This window comes from Carcharhinus amblyrhynchos, chromosome 2 (assembly GCF_965287045.1).
Source record: "Carcharhinus amblyrhynchos chromosome 2, sCarAmb.v2.hapA, whole genome shotgun sequence".
NCBI lineage: Eukaryota > Metazoa > Chordata > Chondrichthyes > Carcharhiniformes > Carcharhinidae > Carcharhinus > Carcharhinus amblyrhynchos.
This window is the reverse complement of record NC_137325.1, coordinates 56,000,591-56,021,648: the sequence shown is the minus strand read 5'-3', so window position 1 is coordinate 56,021,648 and position 21,058 is coordinate 56,000,591. Positions and strand designations below refer to the sequence as shown.

The 21,058-nt window shown below is 39.4% G+C and overlaps 1 protein-coding gene across 6 annotated transcripts in view; it reads left to right on the top strand.

The window, feature by feature from the left end:
- Positions 1-21,058, top strand: part of LOC145354635 (secernin-1-like) — an 84,323-nt gene that overhangs the window by 28,595 nt on the left and 34,670 nt on the right. The gene's annotated exons all lie outside the window — the stretch shown is intronic.

Genomic DNA, 21,058 nt, shown 5'->3' with positions numbered 1-21,058 from the left:
TAATTTACATGACTTTACATTGCACATTATACCACTATTGAGCCTGAGACAGCAAATCTACAAAACCACCCCTATCTTCACCCCGTGTGGCAAAGCGTGTTTTATTTTACTTTGATCAGCTTATGTGTAACAAACCTGACCTATTTTTTAAACTCAAGAAAACCTGTCTAGTTGGTCCTTTAAAGAAGATCACAGTGTGCATGCAGTCAAGTACTCAACAAATTACAAAGTATAATCATTTCAAACAAGAGCCCTGTTGCAGCCAATCAGTGAGAGAGGAAAGAGGGGAGCCATTGGGCTCCTTCTTCCATGTCATAAAATGTGATGAAGGCATCGGTGTAGCAGTGTAACTGGATATTACAGCCTGAGAGGGCTGGTTAATAGAATTTCATTATCATACTGTTTCAGTAGTGTGGAAGGCTTTCTGAAGTCTTTTTAGCAGAAGTTTTATGATCAATATGACATGTCGCCTGGGAATGTTGGCTATCTTTTTGCATAAGATGGAAAATAGGCCACTGCACAAGAATCTGAATCTAAACTTTACATTTGATTCTCAATTTAACTGCATTGTCGTTCTCTAAGTCACTGGGGGGAATTCTCCAGCTGTTCATGCTGGCGGGGTCCTACAGTCCTGCTGGCCGGGTTTCACAGTGGTGTGGGGTGACCTCCATGGGAAATCCCAAAGACAGCAGTGGGACAAGAGAATCCCACCTCCAGTGATCAGCACGTTTCCTCCCGCCACCAAGAAACACACACTTCCCTCGAAGGCCAGAGAAATTTCTCTCTCTCTCTCTCCCTGTCTCTTCCCACAGCTCTTCCCCCGGCCCCCAAACCACTACCACCACCAGGTTCGACAAAACAATTCAGATTTTCATTTTGAAGTAGAAGCTCCACTTTCCTTAACCAGCTGCAATGTGCAATCCATGAATAAATAGAATTTGAATTTACTTCGTTTTGTTTTCAAAAATGTGTAGGTTTAATTTTTGAAAAATTTCCAAGACATGGGATGGTTTTGTCTGGCTATTCACGGCAGTGGGATTCTCCCATCTTGCTGCAATGAATGGAGATTTGGCTGAGTGCCAAATTCCCCTTCCTCCGCAGCAGCAGCAGGGCATGAATGGCCAGAGAATTCCAGCCACTGTGGCTCAGCTGGACTTAATTAACATCGGAAGTGATTTTTAGGTTCATTTACCATTAACTTTTTTAAGGTTACTATTCAAACACAGTGGCACATGTGCTTCCAATTAAATATAAATGATTAGAATAATTAAATTTGCTGTGCAGTGTGAGAACGTGTTTGGGCTCCTTTCTGATTATGTTCTGAGGTGCTAATGAGTAACATTCTGTGCATTGCATGTAATCAAATTTTACTTCAGTTAAAAGGTTATGCAGATAAAGTTGAGATTGAAAGATTTTTAATACTTTATGACCATTGGTATGTCAATGTTTTCTTCAATGTGATGTTTGTTTTCCCAGTTGCTACTGAGAGGCAATCGTTTGTTTCATTGACAATAAGTTTTATTGATGTTCTCCAAAGCTTAAAACTAGACTATAAGGATTCAGATCTAAAATTTGGAAGAGATGAGCAGTGTTCCCTCAAAGATCTGTGTGATTGAGCTTGGAGAGGAAAAAGAGTTTGACCTACCAATCCCTCTCGTTTATCATGTTCTGCCTCTCCAATGCTTTAGTGTGGCTCTGTGCAACTGCACATCACCAGTACAATTTCTTTTTTAAAAAATGTAAATTTGTAAAAAAAATCTTTAGAGAGACAGCAGGATTTGGTCTCAGGAATCCATTGATTCACTAACCTCAATGCGGAACTTATTAATGTTGCGTAACTGATCTGCCCATTATGTAGTAGCAATTCCCTATGTCACAGGAGTATAGTGGTGCAAATGGACCACACGCATGGGGCTGTAGACTTCTTTTATTGACAGGAGCTCTCTATTGCAAAAGTAATCATTTTTTTACATTCCCAATATTGGTTGATATATGAAGTTAAAATTATGGTTTTTGTTTATGGTATTTTCTTATGATTGAGGAGTTTGTACATAGTGCAAGTGTTCTGAAATTTTAAAATGATGAAGCACTAATTTTTTAAAAAGCTTTATGTTAGTTAAATTATGTAATGACCAATTTACCTATTTCATTCAGAATCACTACACAAATGAATAACATATGGCATACTCATTTGTGGAAATTTTTAAATGCAATACAAATTTTGAGTTAAAAATATTGATATAAAGCATACAGTTTTGTTGTCAAGCTGAAATGTACAGAAAAGAAACAAAATTGAGAACTAAGAGGCTTGTAGAAAAAGGGAGAGATAGATAGAGATAAATAAATAAATAGAGGTGATCACTAAGAAACAGAAAGGAGATGAATATAGAAAAGGAAACTGGTATTTTGTTAAAGGAGAAAAACAGAAAATGTTCAGCTGGTCAGGCAGCATCTGAAGAGAGAGAACCTGAGTTAATGGGCTAAATTTTCCTGTATTCAGACTAACTGCCCACCCCAAGAGGAAAACAGGAACTACAGGCTGGGTCAATCAGGTTTAGAGCGAATGTCAGCATTGTGGTTAGGAGCAGTGGAGGTACTTGAGATGCATTGAAGCATGAAGGGAAATGAAAATAAACACGGTTGTCAATGGAGGCCTCTTCCACGGTACTGAAGTTTGAAATTGACAGATCAAGGCTTTACAGTGGATTAGAGAGGGTTTCAAAGGTTTCAGTTTGCTAGGAAGCCTCAAAACCTTTATATCAAAACTGTGTGTATACACTGGGGCTGAGAGCACAGCTGTGAAAAATAGACTACCTCCCCTCAGGTGAAATTGACATCTCCTCTCTGTCAGAGGACTTCTAAGAGTTCTGTTCAAACCTGCAGCTTCTGATGTGGAAAGGGAAATCGCTGCTGCAGAATGGAGTGCTGCTGTGTTTTAAAATGCCTGCCAGGTGACCAGGGGGTGTGGAGGTTACAGCGGCCAAGACACTTCAAACTTTTTACAGCTGATAGGCAGGAATGCAGATGTTGATTATAGGGCTGCCTGAATCACCATGCCAGGATGATCTTCAGGACTGCCAGGGTTAAAGGGAGCAATCCAACCACAAAACCTCCATCCCAGGGGAGATGGCAATGTCAACCTCTTGCCCCCAATCAAGCCCACCCAACTCCCAGAGGGGCAAATGGCCACTGGCCCTATCTTCTCCACCACCCCTTGGAGGCCCAAGGCATAACGGCAGGGGGTCAGTACCAGGGGCAGTGTACTGTTAGCACTGCCAAGTCACGTGGCCTGTGTGGTGGGGGTGATTTGAAAAGGGATGATGCCGTTCTTTTGAGGGATTGGTAGTGCTCCCTGGGTCCTTAGGATACGATGTGGATGTGCCGGTGTTGGACTGGGGTAAACACAGTAAAAAGTCTGACAACACCTGGTTTTAGTCCAACCGATTTATTTGATAGTAAACGCACAAGCTTTCGGGTTAGTCCCTTCGTCCGGTGAATGGAGAGTTCTGGCCTCAGACAGAGCATATAAAGCACAGACAGTTTAGAGATTACTGAGTTAGGTGTTGGACGGCGTTGGACTGGGGTAAACACAGTAAAAAGTCTGACAACACCTGGTTTTAGTCCAACCGATTTATTTGATAGTAAACGCACAAGCTTTCGGGTTAGTCCCTTCATCAGGTGAATGGAGAGTTCTGGCCTCAGACAGAGCATATAAAGCACAGACAGTTTAGAGATTACTGAGTTAGGTGTAAAGATTCGCATTCTAATCAGTAATCTCTGAACTGTCTGTGCTTTATATGCTCTGTCTGAGGCCAGAACTCTCCATTCACCTGACGAAGGGACTAACCCGAAAGCTTGTGCGTTTACTATCAAATAAATCGGTTGGACTAAAACCAGGTGTTGTCAGACTTTTTACTGTCCTTAGGATACAACACACTAGGAGCACCCTTGTGGTTAACAGCATCTAAACCAGCTCCGTGCAGTTGTGGGGGTTGGGTGCATGGTGGTGGGCTAATTATATTACAATTAGTTAATTTGCATATTAATCAGGTTGCCAGCTGCTATTGACAGGGACTTGATTGGGGTTGGTGTTACAGGTCAAGTGAATCCTGATTGCCTTGATGCCCATCAAAAATCCTGATTTTTGGTCCCATTATGCGGGGCATCGAGATTCCTGCCAACCATCTCAAAGACTGGAGAATTCTGTCCAACGTTTCCAATCAATCAACATTTGCAGGAGCTGAAGTTAGCAATTTTAGAGATTTTAACAAGTAAAAGGAAGAGGGTGGGAAAAGAGCAAAAGGGATGTCTATAGTATGATGGAAGGCAGGAGAGACTAAATGACAAAAGTCATGGGACAAACTGCAAGGAGTGGTTGTGGGATAACAAAGAAACAAAAACTGTGTTCAGAGGAGGAATGAATGACAGGATCAAGAATACCTGCTATCTGAAAGCAAAAGAAAAAAGAGAGAGATAAGAAAGAAACAGAAAAAGATGAGAGCCGAGATTGCAATCTAAAATTGTTGAAATCCCTGTTCAATCCAAAAGGCAATGAAGTATGATGTCAAAAGATGATAGGACAAGGTCCAACTCAACTGAGTACTGCATGACAGAGTACTTAAAATTTCCTCACCAAATTCCCAAAGTTAAGAGTTGATCTCTTTCTAAAATTTTCATCTGGCATTTAATTTAAACTGTGACAGTAAATTTTAGCTTCTTTCAGTGATAAACTAGCTCCTTGCTTGAGCCGACCCAGTCACTAGGACTCTTGGGAGACCCTTTTTCTGCATCCTAGCAGGACAAATGGCCATAGGACTTAGCTCCTTGACAAACCACCACCAACCCCCGCCCCCTGCCCCCCAAGACAAAAGGTGCCTGGCTGAATGTTACTGCCAAGGCACATGGCCTAAAGGTAGATCTGAGGGGGGAGGTGTATCTGGAGTCAGAAGCCTGGGAGTGGGGGTTGGGTCACTCTTTTATGCATGTTGTAGAGGGAGAATGCCCCTCTTTGCTGAAGAGTTGATAATGCTCCCCTGGACCTTTGGGCTCCAGCAGGCTAGGGAAGGCCCACGCTGGTGGTTATCAGCACCAAAGCTCTCTCACTTGCATATTAATTGGGTTGCTGCCCACCAAGGACAAGAACCCCATCAGGGGCAGGTGAATCCCAATTACCTCGAAGCCTATTGGGAATCCTGATTTTTGGTAGATGCCCCATTCAGCAAGGCACCAGTATTCTACTGACTGTCTGACGAGGCTATAGAATCCCATCCATTGGATTTCCAAAATACATTCAATGAAGTGCCACATAAAAGACTGCAACACAAGATAAGAGTTTGTGGTGTTGGAGGTAATACATTAGCATGGCTAAAGAATTGGCTCACTAACAGGAATCGGGGAATGAATATATATGGATAATTTTTGGGTTGGCAAACTGTGCCTAATGGAGTGTCATAAGGATTAGTGCTAGGTTCTCAGCTTGGTAAAATGGTTGAAGGTTCTGAGCATACTGTAGTCAATTTCACAAATGAATATAGATCGGTAGAAAAGTACCTATTTTTAAGGAGGATGGAAATAGTTTTTTAAGGAATGTAGGTAGGTTAAATGAATGTGCAAAGATTTGCAGATAGTGTATAAGGTGAGAATATGTTTGCTCACTTTGTCTGGGAGAGTAGTAAAGCAGAATATTATTTAAATAGAGAGTGCAACTGCAGAATGCTGCATTATAGAGATCTAGGTGTCCTTCAACATTAATCATAAAAGGTTAGCACGCAGCTGCAACTGTAAGTATTGTAAGATCTCAAGTACTCTTTGACTTAATTGTAATTGAGTTAGAGCAAATTTAAAAGGGACTTTCAGTTCCAACTAGCTACAGTTCACACTGGGTGTAAGTGTATCGTCACATGTTTCACAGGAATTAAATTAATTAAAATGAGCACAAAATGCAACACTTAAAGGCAGTGGAAGCAGGCAGTTCACTTTGGAACACTGGCTTGTGACTGTGGTGCTATCCCTTGAGGTTTTCTACTGACCAAAGTCTATTTTCTTTCCTGTTCATGCTGTGTGCCAGATTGCTAAAAGTTGCTGCTCATTAACTCTAGCTAGTATTCTATCTATATATGGTCAGTAGTATCACTGAGCTCTGATTCCGGCTACTCATGATGAACTGGTCAAGAGGGTGTGGTAAATGTTCAGAGTCTCGAGAGAAATGGTCACTTTATTGATGTTGCTTTCTATTAACTCCTGATTGATTCCCTAAGGTGTTGGTTACTTGTGGGAGTATCTTTCTCATTACAGGTTTTCCTGTTATTTTAAGTTTACCGCTTTCAACAAAGACAACGAGGCACCACTTGGTAATTTGTTGTCTGCTTATTTATGAAAAGGTACAAGAATGGTGTCATTTTCCAACGATTAATAGTTCAAGCTCATTGTATCAAAATCCCAAAATTGATAGATCTTCAGTATTCTGAAGAGTTCTGATGTGTTTATTTGACTTCCTAGTGACTGATAATGTCTTACACAAGTTACTTAATGATGACAAAAGATTTCAAGATGAACATGATCTTAAACTAATATAGAAATTATAAATTTCAGCAGGAAGTCTTTATAGAAAATGTATAAAATTCAATGCTTTGAGACAAGCTGAGGTAACAAGAAACACTACAAAATACAGCATAACACATTCAAGTAATGAATGTTGATAAGAATAAAAGTCACATGAATGCAATTCTAAGACTGAGCACAGAATCTTAATCCTTAGGTTACAGAACCGAAGCAATGCATAGGTCAGTTGTATACTTTGAAGGAAAGTGATTGTTTCTCTTAAAGGCAATTTTAAGTTAAAAGGCCAAAACAATTTGGGACATACAGTTGTGATTTGAAACCTGTTTTCCTTTGCATAATAGAGCCTTCTAACTCGGGTTGACTATTAATTGCAAGGGAGTATAACGGTTTCAGGCTTTGATTCGTCTAACTTTGAACAGCTTTGCAGCATTTGCTCTGTAATTAAACATAAAGTGTACTTGGTCAGACTTACAAGTAAACAACTTCCAGGCAACACTCCCTTATAGATGTTTAACTATAAAAATCTAGTAACATTATCTAAGGGAAAAAAGCTGTCACTTTAAGGTATATTATGCAACCTTTCAAACTCACTTCCATTCTATTGTGGAAATCCAAGAAACTTCAGAACAATACTGCTTTTTGTAGCCCAAGTCTTTGCTGACTGGTTGGCTGTTTCAAACTCCACTTTCTCCCAGCCTAGAGCTGTTTCCAGGAAGTCCCTGGACAAAAAAAAATATTGATTTGCATTGTATGCTTATGTTGGATATAAAATCAAATTTAAATTTTGCCGCTGCAATTTTTTGCAAAACTGACCAAACAACCTGTTGTTAGACTTTTATTTACACGCCAAATCTAAAGAAATGGCAGTAATGCTTAATGATGTAGCCTTGCCTGAAGATATTTTGGTGTTTTGATGGGAAGACAGATGAAGGTCATGTTATTTCTTGGCCTGTTTGATGCAGAATGGCAGTGACATAGTTTTGTCAAGTACTCCAGTGAATTAATAATGCCTGACTTAAATAAGGCTTTGCAGAAAAATTCAGGCTGTAGGCGGTAAGAACTTTGAATACCTTAACTTGCTGCATTCATAACTTGTGCCCCATAATGGGCCCACAGTGTGAGTAATATAGGTGAAAACCAGGGTTAAGCAACTTTGCAGAGAAAGAGTTCAAGCTTGCATATAGTGAGAGAGCAGTAGCCCTTCAATGGAAACAATATAGCAGAGCCTAAATTATGTAATGTTTTTGACAGCTGGAGGGGTTTGCTAAGTCACACGTTGGTAGCAGTGGTCGGGCACAGTTACTAGTATAAGCTGCACCTATTATTTATAAACCCTTAGTTTTGAAAGTGAGTGATCTAGTGCAGTGGTTCTCAAACTTCTTGGCTGAAGTACCCTTTTTGAAAGATTTAGTAATCTTGACCCTTTCCATCTCGATGGTAATACTATTCCTGCACTACTTTCATATTGAATATTTTAATACTGTTTTTAAGAAAAGGTACTTAATTACAGATGTCAGTGAGATAGATGTGCCTGCTTCTCATTGCAGACTCTACCTATCCTTGGCAGGAGCATATGAAGGAACGGAGCCTGCAGAGTGCAGGAGTCTGAGGAGAGCAGAATCTGAACAAAACATTAGGGATTGGGGGGGCACTGGGGTAGTACAGCACAGAGATGGGCCAAGCACTAAGACAGGGAGAGAGCAGAGCATGCTTCCAGGTACCACTCACTTGGTTACTCTGATAGTAGAACCCTGAGTGGTCACCCACTTGTAAGGCTGACCCAGCATCTTTGATCTGCAAGGTGTCTGCTGACCCTCAGAGAGCATGGGCTTTAATTTGAGAACCACTGATCTGTAACAATAAAACCTTCCTATTGCTTATGATGTAGAACCCACCTTTCTGCAATCTGCCCAAAAAGTATGTACAGAGACCTAAGGCCTTTCCAATTCTTTAATTAAGGAAATGTTAGATACTAAAAAATTCAATATAAACTCTGCTACATGCACATTTGAAATAGTGTATTAACCAGACAACAACCACTGCAAAATATCAACAGTCATTGTTGTTGAATACTTGTACAAGTAATGTATGTCATATTATGCAGTCTCTTTCCCCTTACCAAGGTATATTCCATCATAACTTTGACACAGGTCTCCATCTCTTTTTTTTTCATTTCTGATGTCCCTGTGCCTAGGATTTAGAATGTCAGCTGAGCCAGGCCCTAGTAACTTTAGCTGCTAGCAATTAGGTTACAGTTTCTATAGCATTCAGTGAACAGTATGACTTGATGCCATAAGGAAAGCTGTATTTTTGAATCTTTTTCTATTTTTATCATATGTGCAAGCCTTAATATGCTAATATTAAGGCAGTGAAAAAAGTCCCTATTCTAAACGTTAATATTGTGTTCAAATTGATCGTTTGGGGCCTCGTTGTTTGTTCTGCCTTATACTTTAGACATTCTAGTTGGAAACAATGGAAATAATTGGAGATGGGATGCCTAGTTTTAAGAACTTGTTCACTGTTAAAATACTGTATGAGGTACATTATTTCTGGTATTGTTCATAATACAATGTTTAGCCCCAGTAAATTATATTCATTATTTTCTGCTCAAGTTTGAAAAGTACTCATATTATAGCTCAAGTAATTCAGTTATAATTTTATTAACCTGTGTAATTTAAGAATTGGCAAATAACATTCAGGATGACAGATTGTGAGGGAACAAAGGGATGTTATGAACAGAACTGTGTGAGAACGTTAGTTCAGAAATTCTTTGGAGTTTGTGAACCAAATGATACAGGAAAATAACACCAAAACACTGAACAAACACTCCAGTTAATTTTAGCTCAGCTAATTATCCTATTTACTTAAGCTTGTAAGATTATTCCTAAGAATCAATGCATAAGAAATAAGAGATACATAGCTATTTTGACACCTATGTTCTCAGTAAAAATTGATGTTGGATTAGAATGACAAATGCTGCTTCCTTTTGATGTGCCCTTCATACCCATGAGGTACATTGACATAAAAGTGGAAAATGTTGGAAATACTCAGCAGGTATCCCAGTATCCTGAGAGAGGAATAGTTAATGTTTTGAATTGATGATCTCTCTTAGAATCATACAGTGCAGAAGAGGCCATTGGTCAATCAAGTCTGCACCTACACACGTGATACACCTGCGTCCCACCTAATTCCATTTACCAGCATTTGGCCCATAGCCTTAAATGTCATGTCATGCCAAGTGCTCATCCAGGCACTTTTTTAAAGGATGTGAGACAACTTGCCTCTACCATCCTCCCAGGCTATCACATCACGGGTAAGGATGACAGATTTTTTTCCCTAAAGGACATTTGCAATAGTTTCATGGTCATCATTACACTTTTAATTCTAGATTTTTATCACCGTCAAATTTCACCATCTGCCATGATGGGATTCAAATCCATTTCCCCAACGCATTACTCTGGGTCTCTGGGATATTAATCCAATGATAACAGTATACCATTGCCTCCTCACAAGCACTTGTGTCTGAACAGTGGTGATCCACAAAGTGGCCACACAAGCTTCACTTGGTCTCCTCCAGTGTAGAGAAGATCAAATTGCGAGTAGCAAGTACAGTACAGAGGTGGCACACTGGTTAACACTGCTGCCTCACAGCACTAGGGACCCAGGTTCAATTCTGGCTTTGGGTGCATTCTCCTCGGTGTGGGTTTCCTCTGGGTGCTCTGGTTTCGTCCCACAATCCAATGATATGCAGGTTAGATAGATTAGCCATGCTAAATTGCCCATTATTGTCCAAGGGTGTGTATGTTAGCTGGTAAATGTACAGGGTTACAGGGATAGAGTGAGGGGGTAGGCTCTTTCAGAGAATTGGTGCATATGGAATGGACTGAATTGCCACTACCTGCACTGTAGGAATTCTGTTCCATGGTTAGTACATTAAACTGAAAGAAGTATGTTAGCCAGGTCCAGCGTATAATACAGAACTTGCATAATACAGTGTTGTCGGAAATCTGCATACTTTCTGGTGCTTAATTTGGAATAGTGCTCTTCTTGGCATTAGATACAATAGTTTGATCTGACTGGGACCACTTGTTCTCATCAATTGTTGATGTGCCATGTTGCGACGTTGCTAAATAAATGGATTATCTTGAGTGCTGGCGCACATAAAAGATAGGCAGGTGTCAGCTGTCTTCTTAATACATTAGCCGCTGTAACTACACTCTTATTGCCAACAAATGCTGTTATGGAGCATTAAAGCATTTTAAATTGCATTTTCAATGAGTAATACAATGGTAGCATAATCTAATTATGCAAATCGAGGCATTGAAAAAAATAGATTTCTGGATATCTAGAGATGCTGTGTTGAGGCAAATTTCAGTCACACATTTTAGCAAAGTTCTTTAATCTAAGGGAATATTAGATACCCCTGCATTCAAGTAGTTTATTTTTGCTATAACCAGATGGAGAAAGTATTGAGAAAGCAATGACAGCAAAACCATCAGTCAATGAAGAGCCAGCAACATTTTATTTTACACCAGAACACAACATTGGGCCATTTTCAAAGATACAAACAGATATGCAGATGGTTGAGACCTATTGAGAATTTCAACAAGTGTTAAACCAAGGAAAACTCTTAAGTTATGAGTTTTTGAGATCAGGATGAAAAATAGTGGAAAACACAAGAAGTAAGTTCTTCCATGTAATTCCCAGGACTCTAGTCCAATGAAAATGGGCAGATGTCCTCTTCTATATTTCAATTGTACTTCTGTATGAAGCATCATATAGAAGTGGGCCTAACTTCCTGGTATCAATATGACAGAAATAAGGGATGAGTCTGGAATATTTACAAATGTTCTATCGTTTCCAACCATTAGCATTGCAACAGCAGCACAGTATCGTAAGCACACGAGTGAGCATGGGGAATTGCTGTTTGTTCTTCTCAGAGTTTGGTGTTGATTGATAGTAGAGCAAATTAACCTTCCATTCCTCTCTAAGCATTTATAGTTAGAAATAAACTCAACAGATCAATTACAAATACAAAAGAGAGCTGCAAGATCGATCCTGGCACTGAAACTTCCTAGAAACCGAACTTGTGCTTCTGGCGTAGAAAGCAAATTACAGTTCTGAAGAGATATCAATGTTTTAAAACCACCTGCTTTTAGACATTCCAGTGATGAAATGAAGACCCCTTTCAGCCAATAGGAGAGCTGTAAAAAAAAAAAATCAGATGGCTTGTTGACCACTGAAGGAAGGATCATTTTAATAATTGTAGAGAAAATCAGCAAATAGAATGTAAGAACATAACATAAGAAATAGGAGCAGGAGTAGGCCATCTAGCCCTTCAAGCCTGCCCCGCCATTCAATAAGATCATGTGCATCGCAGATCAGCCAATGTTCATGGATATTTGGGTACAGGGGTTATGGTTCATGCCCTTTGACTGGAGGTGGGAAAGCACGCAAATCTTCTGGCTATCTCGTTTCTATGACTGCAGTGTGGCCATAAATGTCTTGTCTTGTCTTGTATTTCAGTGCAGGCATTTTCTGAACACTCCAGGGGACCAAATAGTGTTCTGAAGAAATTGCATTCCCTTCTTAAAGGGCAAGTCCCTCTAAAAGGGCAGCAATGCATTGCAGGTTGCTGAAAAGATGTTTTTCACCATTGGTAGAGAAGAAATGCCACTGCAAGGGAAAAAGATAGCTCTATGCTACATGATGCCGACCTGCATGCACTGTGTCAATAATTCAAGGCCAGGGAGGAGGGCCATATTTCTGGTGAGTGTGGTGGGGTGAGAAGGAAGGGAATTCTCCCAGATTACGCAGCAAAGGGAATAGGAATGAGTAATGAGAGAATCAATGCCCAGTGTGTGTCATCAACCTTGGTACAAACAACACTAGGCACTAAGAGTATTCAAACTTTCAATCTTTAATTATTTGTGCACAAGTGACGACACAAAGTATTGTAAGGTGTTTTCTCGATTCATGCAACAAATGTAAGAATGGTAGTTCACCGTTTCTTGCTCCTTAGAATTTTGTTATTGAAAGGGTCTTATTTTCATCCTCTGGCCAAAGCTAGGAACACAGTACTTATGAAACTAACAAAGTTTAGATTAGTCGCTTATCCTGAGTGTGCAAGTGCTGGTGTCACAGAAGGCCTTGTTTGCTAATGAGCATTTTCCATTACTTGACAGAATTTTGTCATAAGTTACAACTGTGGAAATTACGTTAATTTTCCAAAGTGGCATCTGCCATTTTTAACTGCTTTCAACCATAATTTCACAATAAACCCCATGGTGCTTTATTTGAAATGAGCATCCTTACTCTTGCAGAATAAAGTGAATTAAACATTTGGCCATAGCTGGCATTACAACTTAATTTCCATTGTATTGTCCCCAGGATGTGATGATAGCAGTGCAGAAGGAGGTTTAATGATCTCAGTTAGTTAGTCACTGCTTACCACTCAGACAGTTGTGATCTCTGCAGTGTATATCTGAACTGTCATGCCAGCAACCAGGGATCACACTGCAGCATTGAGACATCAAGACCTGTGCTGAGACAGTCAAGGTAAATGAATATATTTGGACACAACATATTGCATTCTGAACTCAGCCCTATCATCCTTATGTTTCACTTCACCTTCTTGCACCTTCCAATAATGCCAGCTGCAAACACACCTGTCTCAGCACAGGTGGAGGCCTCCTGATGTCTCAGTGCTGCAGTGAGATCCTTGTTTGCTGGCATGAAAGCTCAGGCATGTACTGCAAAGATCACAACTTCTGAGCGGCGAGCAGTGAAACCATTGCTTCAGAAGATCAATGGCTCCACAGTTCTTGTGGAAAGCCACATGATCTTTTGTTGGGAAGATTTGAGATTATGAAGCATGTTTGAAAGGGATATCCATTGTCCTTCATCATATGGTTTGGAGGGCCGAAGGGTCTGTTTCCTGTGCTGTACTGTTCTTTATATGGTCTGTCTTATTTCATTTTGCTTTAAAATATGTTAATCCTATTTAAGAAATCTTTTTATTCCAGCTGAAATATATTTCTCACAAAAGGAGTGTCATCATCTCCATCTGTGACTAATTTTAAATTACATGAACTATTCAAAATATGTTGAGCCACATTTTAATTGGTATACGCTTAGTCAGTTGATAAAGTATTTTAAAAGTGACTGCAAGTGCATTTGTGCCAAAGAAATCAGCTCAAATTGAAGATACAAAGGCCACAAATGAGGGAAACTTGTCATATTCTTTGTTTTTATGGAATGGCAAAACTAATGAGGGGAACCAACTTCCAGTGCAATGCTTTTACTTAACGTTAATTTTAATATTATTAATTTCAAAAACTTGATTAATGCTTGAAATAATTTGTGTAAAAGATCAATCTTTTAAGCTAAATTCAATAGAAATTTCAGGAAATCACTGAAATCCTATAAAATCTGTGAAATAGAAGGAGACCATTCAGCCCATAGAGTCTGTGACAGTTAACAAAACCCTCCTGCCTAATCCTACCTTCCTGTACTTACTCCATAACCCTGTGGGTCATGGCTCCTCAAGTCGACATCCAAAAATGTTTTAGACGTGGCCAGAGTTTTTTGCCCCTCCCCTCCTTTCAGGCCGAGTTCCAGGTCACCACCACCTGCCAGATGGAAAAATGTTCCTCGTCTTCCCACCAATCCTTCTACCAGTGAGGTTAAATCTACGCTGCCTGGTTTTTGACTCCCATGTTAAGGTAAATTCACCTTCCCTATGCACTACATCGAGGGCCCTCCATATATATTTATGTATCTCAATTCTCAATTATATTTATGCATCTCAAAGTCACTTTGCTTCTCTGTTCTGAGGAAGGAAATCCCCAGCCTATCCAGTTTTTGCTCCGAGCTAAAATTTTCCAGTCCTGGCAACGTGCTTATAAATATCCTCTGCATAATTCCATCTTTCCTGCAAGATGGTGACTCAAACTGTATGCAGCGTTCAAGCTATGATTTAACCACTATTTTACACTCTTCCACGATAATGTCCTTGCTCTTATGCCTGGAAAGGAAAGCATGCCACATGCCTCCTGAACCACTTTATTGACTTTTGCTGCTGTGGGAGGATGTTCAACAGTATCTTTTAAATAAGTCTTTGTAATCTTCAGTAGGATAACAAAGTCTTTATTAATAAGTAAAACTATTTACACAAACAGTAAAAGGTACAGAGCAGGAGCTATCTCCATGCTTAGGTTTTAACCATTTCTGACCTTGGGTCTTGAACATGTGCTTTTTTATATCACTGTGTGGGCCATACTGTATTTCAGTCCCACATTAACCCCGGATGTGCTAGACCCTTATACTACACCTCACCCCAAGTCTTTATTTTATCGCCATTACAGGTACTGCGACTACTGGATTAGCATGATTGCAACATTCTCACTATCCCACCTCCCACCCTCAAATCTTTGCATTTGCAGGCTCAAATTATCTAGAGCCTTATAACCCTTCTACATTTTGTTTGCCATTCTCAGAGGAATAATAGGCTTTGTTGTTCCTCGTTCTTCTTGTTGGCTTGTAGTTGGACTATTATGTGTATGCTTTCGTTCTTTCCTTCTATTCCTCCGCATAAGGTGGCTTCAGCTGATACGTGAATAGTGGTTGCTGTTACTGTACATCCTTCTGGTGGGGTGGACAGGTATCGTATTGATCTCCTTGGTACTTCTTTGACTGTGGGGGCCATCTCGATTTATATGGACATTGACATTTCACCAATGGAACCTTTATTCACACCTGTTGCACAATTTTGATCAGGACCTACTTGGATAAGTTCATCTCAGGAGTTAGCTGCAGAGCTCTTATTTAAATCTGACCACTTCACCAGGGCTTTTAGTCCTGTTTGAATTGACTGGTCACCTGACTCTTTCAGTTCACTTGCTCGATCCTCAGTGCGTTTCTTCAAATTTGTCTTCTCTGCTCTCAACATCTGGATTTGCTCTCCCATACTATGCAGCTTGTCCGCCACATTGTTCAGATTGAATGATAGTTCAAAAATTATGTCTGTTTTGATTATTAATTCTGCATTCAAGCAAATGCCTTCCTTCTCCTGCTCCAGGTATTTTGAGGTTTACAAGTAGCATCTGCTGCTTGAAGTCAAACAAGTTTTAATTTAAGGCTCCTTGGTTGAATTCCCCTGTACAAATTCATCATTTAAGCATTTTGCATCCTCTTCCAAGTGTGCGCGACACTCCTGTGTTCTCAATCAGTCTTGGATTTCCTTAGCAAACTCATCTTTTGTGCATGAAAGTTGACTCTTGACACTGATCAGCTTTCCCTTGGCTATAATTCTTTTTGCTCACGTTCTGTAATTGCCCTTTTGCCAACTGTTTTTTTTTTTGAAACATCTGATGCTCTTTTGTGAGAACTTCTACCTTTGCTTGCCATTTATGCTCTTGATTTTCATCTCTTCCTCTTTTGGAAATTTAATTATCTTCCACGGTTCTTTTCAGTGAGCAACTGTTTCCTTCAGGGTTGGTCTTTCTTGTAACTCTCGGCTTCCTCCTGGAATATTGAACATTCCTAAGTGTTCTCTGCCAACTGGTCCTTCAATGGTTTTAGAGTGGCACTAAGTTCATTTTGTTTCACTTTGTAATGTTACAGAGAAAGAAACTCTGATGTGAAGTTCCTTCAGCGGGCTTTTCTTTTCATTGCGCAGCTCAGTTACTTTGTCTTGAGTTTGCTTATACTTTACCACAGGCTCATTAGATTTGTTCTGCTGCTCTGAAGTAAAATTCAACATCTTTTTTTAACCAAGTTTTCCAGGGGCATGTATTGTTCTTCAGCGTCTTTCAAGGCTGCAGTTTATTTGAGCAGTTTTTCTGCTAGCTGTTGTGCTGACTGTACAACTAGCTGAGTTTTTCCAACTCCCATTTGATTCACAACCATGGAATAGAGGATCATTATTTCCTCCTGGTACCTTTGTGACTTTTTATTCATGGTACGTGAATGTTGTTGGCTGAGCCAGTATTTATTGCCCGTTGCTGATTGCCCTTGAATCGAATGGCTTGCTTGGCCATTTCAGAGGATATTTTTAAAGAGTCATGTGGACTACATCAGATGTGGACAGTAGGTTCCTTTCCCAAAGGTACATTTGTGCACCAAATGGATTTTTGCGACAAATGGCAATGGTTTTTTTGGTCATCATTAAACTATTAATTCCAGATTTTTATTACATTTAAAGTTTGTGATCTGCCTTGGTAGGCTTTGATCCTGGATCTCCCAATTACTAGTCCAGTGACAATACCACCGCACCACTGCCTCCCCCAGTTTCCCTTTTGGATTAGTCCACATTTAGTGGAAATGTTGAATTGTGATCCACGTTAAGAGCATACAGGTTTTCAAAATGGTGTTGACTCTGAAATAAAGGGATTTCCTGCACTTACTGATTTTGGTAGTTCTACAAAACAGTGGCACACTTCATGAAGAAGATTCTTAATACTGGCTGCCTGGATTGACTGTGTGCTGACTTTCTTCATTCCATAGTTTGCTATGTTGAGGAATATGTTTGAATTTAATGTTATGCTTACTGCTTTCCTGAGCTAGACTGTCATGATGTTCATGAGAAGTTTAAATAATTTGTTTTTTCCAATTTGCGAGTTTGATGGCCATGTGTTGGGGCTCTGTTTAGTATTTTAGGACCACTGATGCTAAATATAGGGAAAGGGTTCATGAGTGGCTGCAGCCTGAAACTTTAAAAGATTTAACTCATCCTTTCTTCCTCTGTGGACTTGGTGCTTTGAAGGTGGACTTCCAAAGTAAATTCAGTGGATTCTTCTGCTGCCATAAAAATCTTTGTCTTCAGCTTCCAGGCCTTTTCTGTGGTGCAATTTCTAGTAAATGTTTAGCTTCTCTTGGGAGCTTCTCTCAGGTCAGAATTTTCATTTGAAATTTGTTTGTCTTCCAGCATCTTAGATTGTTCTAGCATTGTAGTGAGGTTGAGGGTTTTTGAACCGCAGCTGCCACCATGTTGGAAGGATGTTGGTTCCAGAAAAGATCTCTTAAAGAAATGCTATAGTTTTTAATAGGACAATATAAGTCATTATTTGCAAGTAAAATGATTTGTGTATATACAGTAAAGGGCCCATGCTTGGGTATTAACCAGTGTCTGTTCAACACTATGCTGACCTTGGGTCTGTTTCATGTTTTTACCTATTTCATTGTGTGGGCAGTACTCTACTCAGTCCTATATCAACTCTATATGGCAGACCCTTATACCACACTTCCTATTTTTAAGGATCTGTAGATATGCATTCAAAGTTCCCCTCTTCCTCCACAATATTTAGTTCCTCCCATTTATTATTTACTCCTCCACATTGTTTCAGAAAATAATTAAAACAACTAGTGTCTAGACAGTTAAATCAGACACAAGTAAAGATTATTTATTACTTTAGTAGCTTTGCATTACAAGGGAGTTGCTGACTCACTCTAGCCTACTGATTTCCATGTGGTTGTTGCCTTTGTGCAGTACTGCCAAGATTTAGCACCAGATTTCATCAGTGATATCTCAAAATAAGGGGAAATTAAAAACTATATTTTCTGTATATTCAAATCTATTAATCTGTTATTCACAAGATGCTTGTAATTGAAGTAAGTCCGTTAACCATCCTTGATAAGCCCGTTGACCTCTTCCATCCACCTTTTCTTGGGCAGTTATGGGGGTTTTGCTGAACAGAATGCTGCTAAAGCTGACAGTTTTCAGGACCATTGTACTTATTCCCTTTATCTTGAAAAAATAATGAACTGTGCCCATATTAGCCTGGGCTTATACCATCCAGCATGGAAGAATGAGCCGTTACTCAATTCCAACAAGCTTTGGAAGATTTCAGTCAAGACCTCTGCAATTCCTACAGGCAACTCCACCAGCACTTGTGGCTGTAAGTTGCCAGAGCCAACCTCCTTGTTTACCTTAAATTTTCTATTTCTTAAATGCCTTCCCTTCTGATAGTAAAGGCTTCCCATTTGTTCTTTTTCTTGCACTCTTTCCTTAAAATGAGCATTTTTCCTCCTCTTTCAATGATAAAGCACCCCAAAGATGTTTTTTTCTGAGATGCTGTCATTACAGAAGCAAACTGTTAATGTACAACAGGAGTTATGTACAGTTAAGTACAGGAAAAAGTCAGAGCTCCAAAGATGGACAAAATTCCGGTCATCTTGGAAACTCTGTGGGGCAGCAACATGGATTCCGTATGGTCTAGGAAGTCCTGTTTGTAAAGCTTTTAAAGAATGCATCCCTTAAAGATTTTACAGCCTCAATCGTCTTGGAGACTCTCTGCTAATTCATGCTCATGTGACTGAAACAGGAATGGATATGAGGTGCTAAGTGCTGCTGCACATCTGAAAGGCTTTTTTAAAATCAATGAGTCATACTCAATTGAAATGTGGTTTTAAACTTGCTGAAAAGATGGAAAATCGTTCTGACATTTTGTCCACCTAGTCCCATGAAATGATTATACCCTTATCGAAGACAATAGAACAGCCTCCAGCAATTTTAATACTTATATTGCACCATAGTATAAAAATATCAGAACTGAAAGCACATGCTGTTGAGTACACAAGAATTGTGATTTTTACTTTCACACTGCATGCTGAAAACTAGCTGACCTCAACATTTTGTGAAGAGTATCTATTATTCTGACTTGAGTGCCTAGAATATGAATGAGAAATATTTTAAGCTTATGCATTATTGATTAGATTTTGTATTCTGCAACATCTTCCATTCTACATGAATAATACAAGGAACTGCTATCAACTTTGTGAAAGCACCATAGAATTGTGTAACTGAATTGTTTTAAGTTTTATCAATGTAATGATTCCTGAACAGGATCTATAATATTGAACTGCTTCAAAGGTATGGTTTGTTTATCCTAAAAATACACAGAAGAAGAAAATACTTTGGATGTTGCAAATCTTTTATTTTTAAAAAAAGGTGGGTAAGGCAGCACTTGTGGAGACAGAAACATCAACCTGAAAAGTTAACTCTGTTTCCCTCTCCACTAATGCTGCCTGACTTTGAGTTTTTCCAAACTAGAAGTTTTTATTGAGTCAGAATAAAAACAGATTGATTTGAAATTGCCCCCTGTAGATGAATGCACTGAACTTCTGCAGGAAATAAGAGTTTGTATCAATTAAGCTATTGTAAGGTTTTTTAAATTGATTTTTCTATTTACAATTTTAATCCTTTTAATACTCTTAAGTGCTTCTTTGTCAATATTATTATGCCTCGTAACATGTTCTGTAAAGTTAAATTAATGACTGAAATGCTACTAACCATGATCTATCAAGCTGCCTGCTTTTATTGCTACTAAACTATTTTATGTTAAGTGCATTTAATTGAAAATATCTGACTTGTTTAAATTTGTAAATAATGCTAATACTACCTCTGAATGTAGAGGATGCAAAATTCAGATGTGTAGCACCAATATTTTGACACTATAAGTGGTCTTAGAAGTCCAAAGTGGCGTCCACTGTACTCTGTCAGACTTTTGCCAGTCACGGTGAATGTTTTCTTGCCAAAGGCATTAGTATACTTTTGCCTGTATAACCCTGATTTTATGCCACACTGCCAATGCAAATCTTTCATTTTAAAAAAAAGGCAGGTTAAGGCAGCACTCGTGGAGACAGAAACATCAACCTAAAAAGTTAACTCTGTTTCCCTCTCCATTAATGTTATATGGCTGAACGTGACATCGACAGTGAGACCACAGCAATTTTTGGTTAAAGGGATCACTAATTGCTTTGTTTAGTTGCTAATTGATTATTATTGGCCATTCTCAAGATTGCTTAAGTATTTGCTGCTTTCTATAGTTATTTGAAGTAGTAACATGTAGGTCATCAGCACACGGTGGCACAGTGGTTAACATTGCAGACTCACAATGCCAGGGATTCAGGTTCAATTCCCAGTTTGGGTGACTGTGTGGAGTTCCTTCCTTCCTTCTCTGGTCAGTCTTCTGGATGGCCTCCACGTCTGCATGGGTTTTCTCTTTGTGCTCGTTACCTCCCACAGACGTGCAGAAGAAAGATGTGCTGGCTAGGTGCATAGGCCATGCTAAATTATCCCTCTGCGTACCCGAACAGGCGCCAGAGTATGGCAACCAGGGGATTTTCACAGTAATGTCATTGCAGTGCAAATGTAAGCCAACTTGTGACACTAACAAATAAATAAAATCTACTCTGCTAAGTACTGCTGGCCTCCCCCTCTTTTTTACCAGATGAGTCCTAGCTAATACCTCATTAGCAAAAAGGAGGCTGGTCTCTGATCAGAGGTCCTTTTCTGAAGCTACAGTCTCTCACTTCAAATCCAATCTAATTTTTTGTGGCAATATAATCAGGGTCTAGTTTTAAGGCCAATTTAATTGGATATCCTAAATTAAAGATTAAAATTAAAATCAAACACAGTCATACTTCAGACTTGACTAAGGTCAAATAGATAAATGTACAGAAACATATCTGATCTTGGCCCATCAATCACCCATCA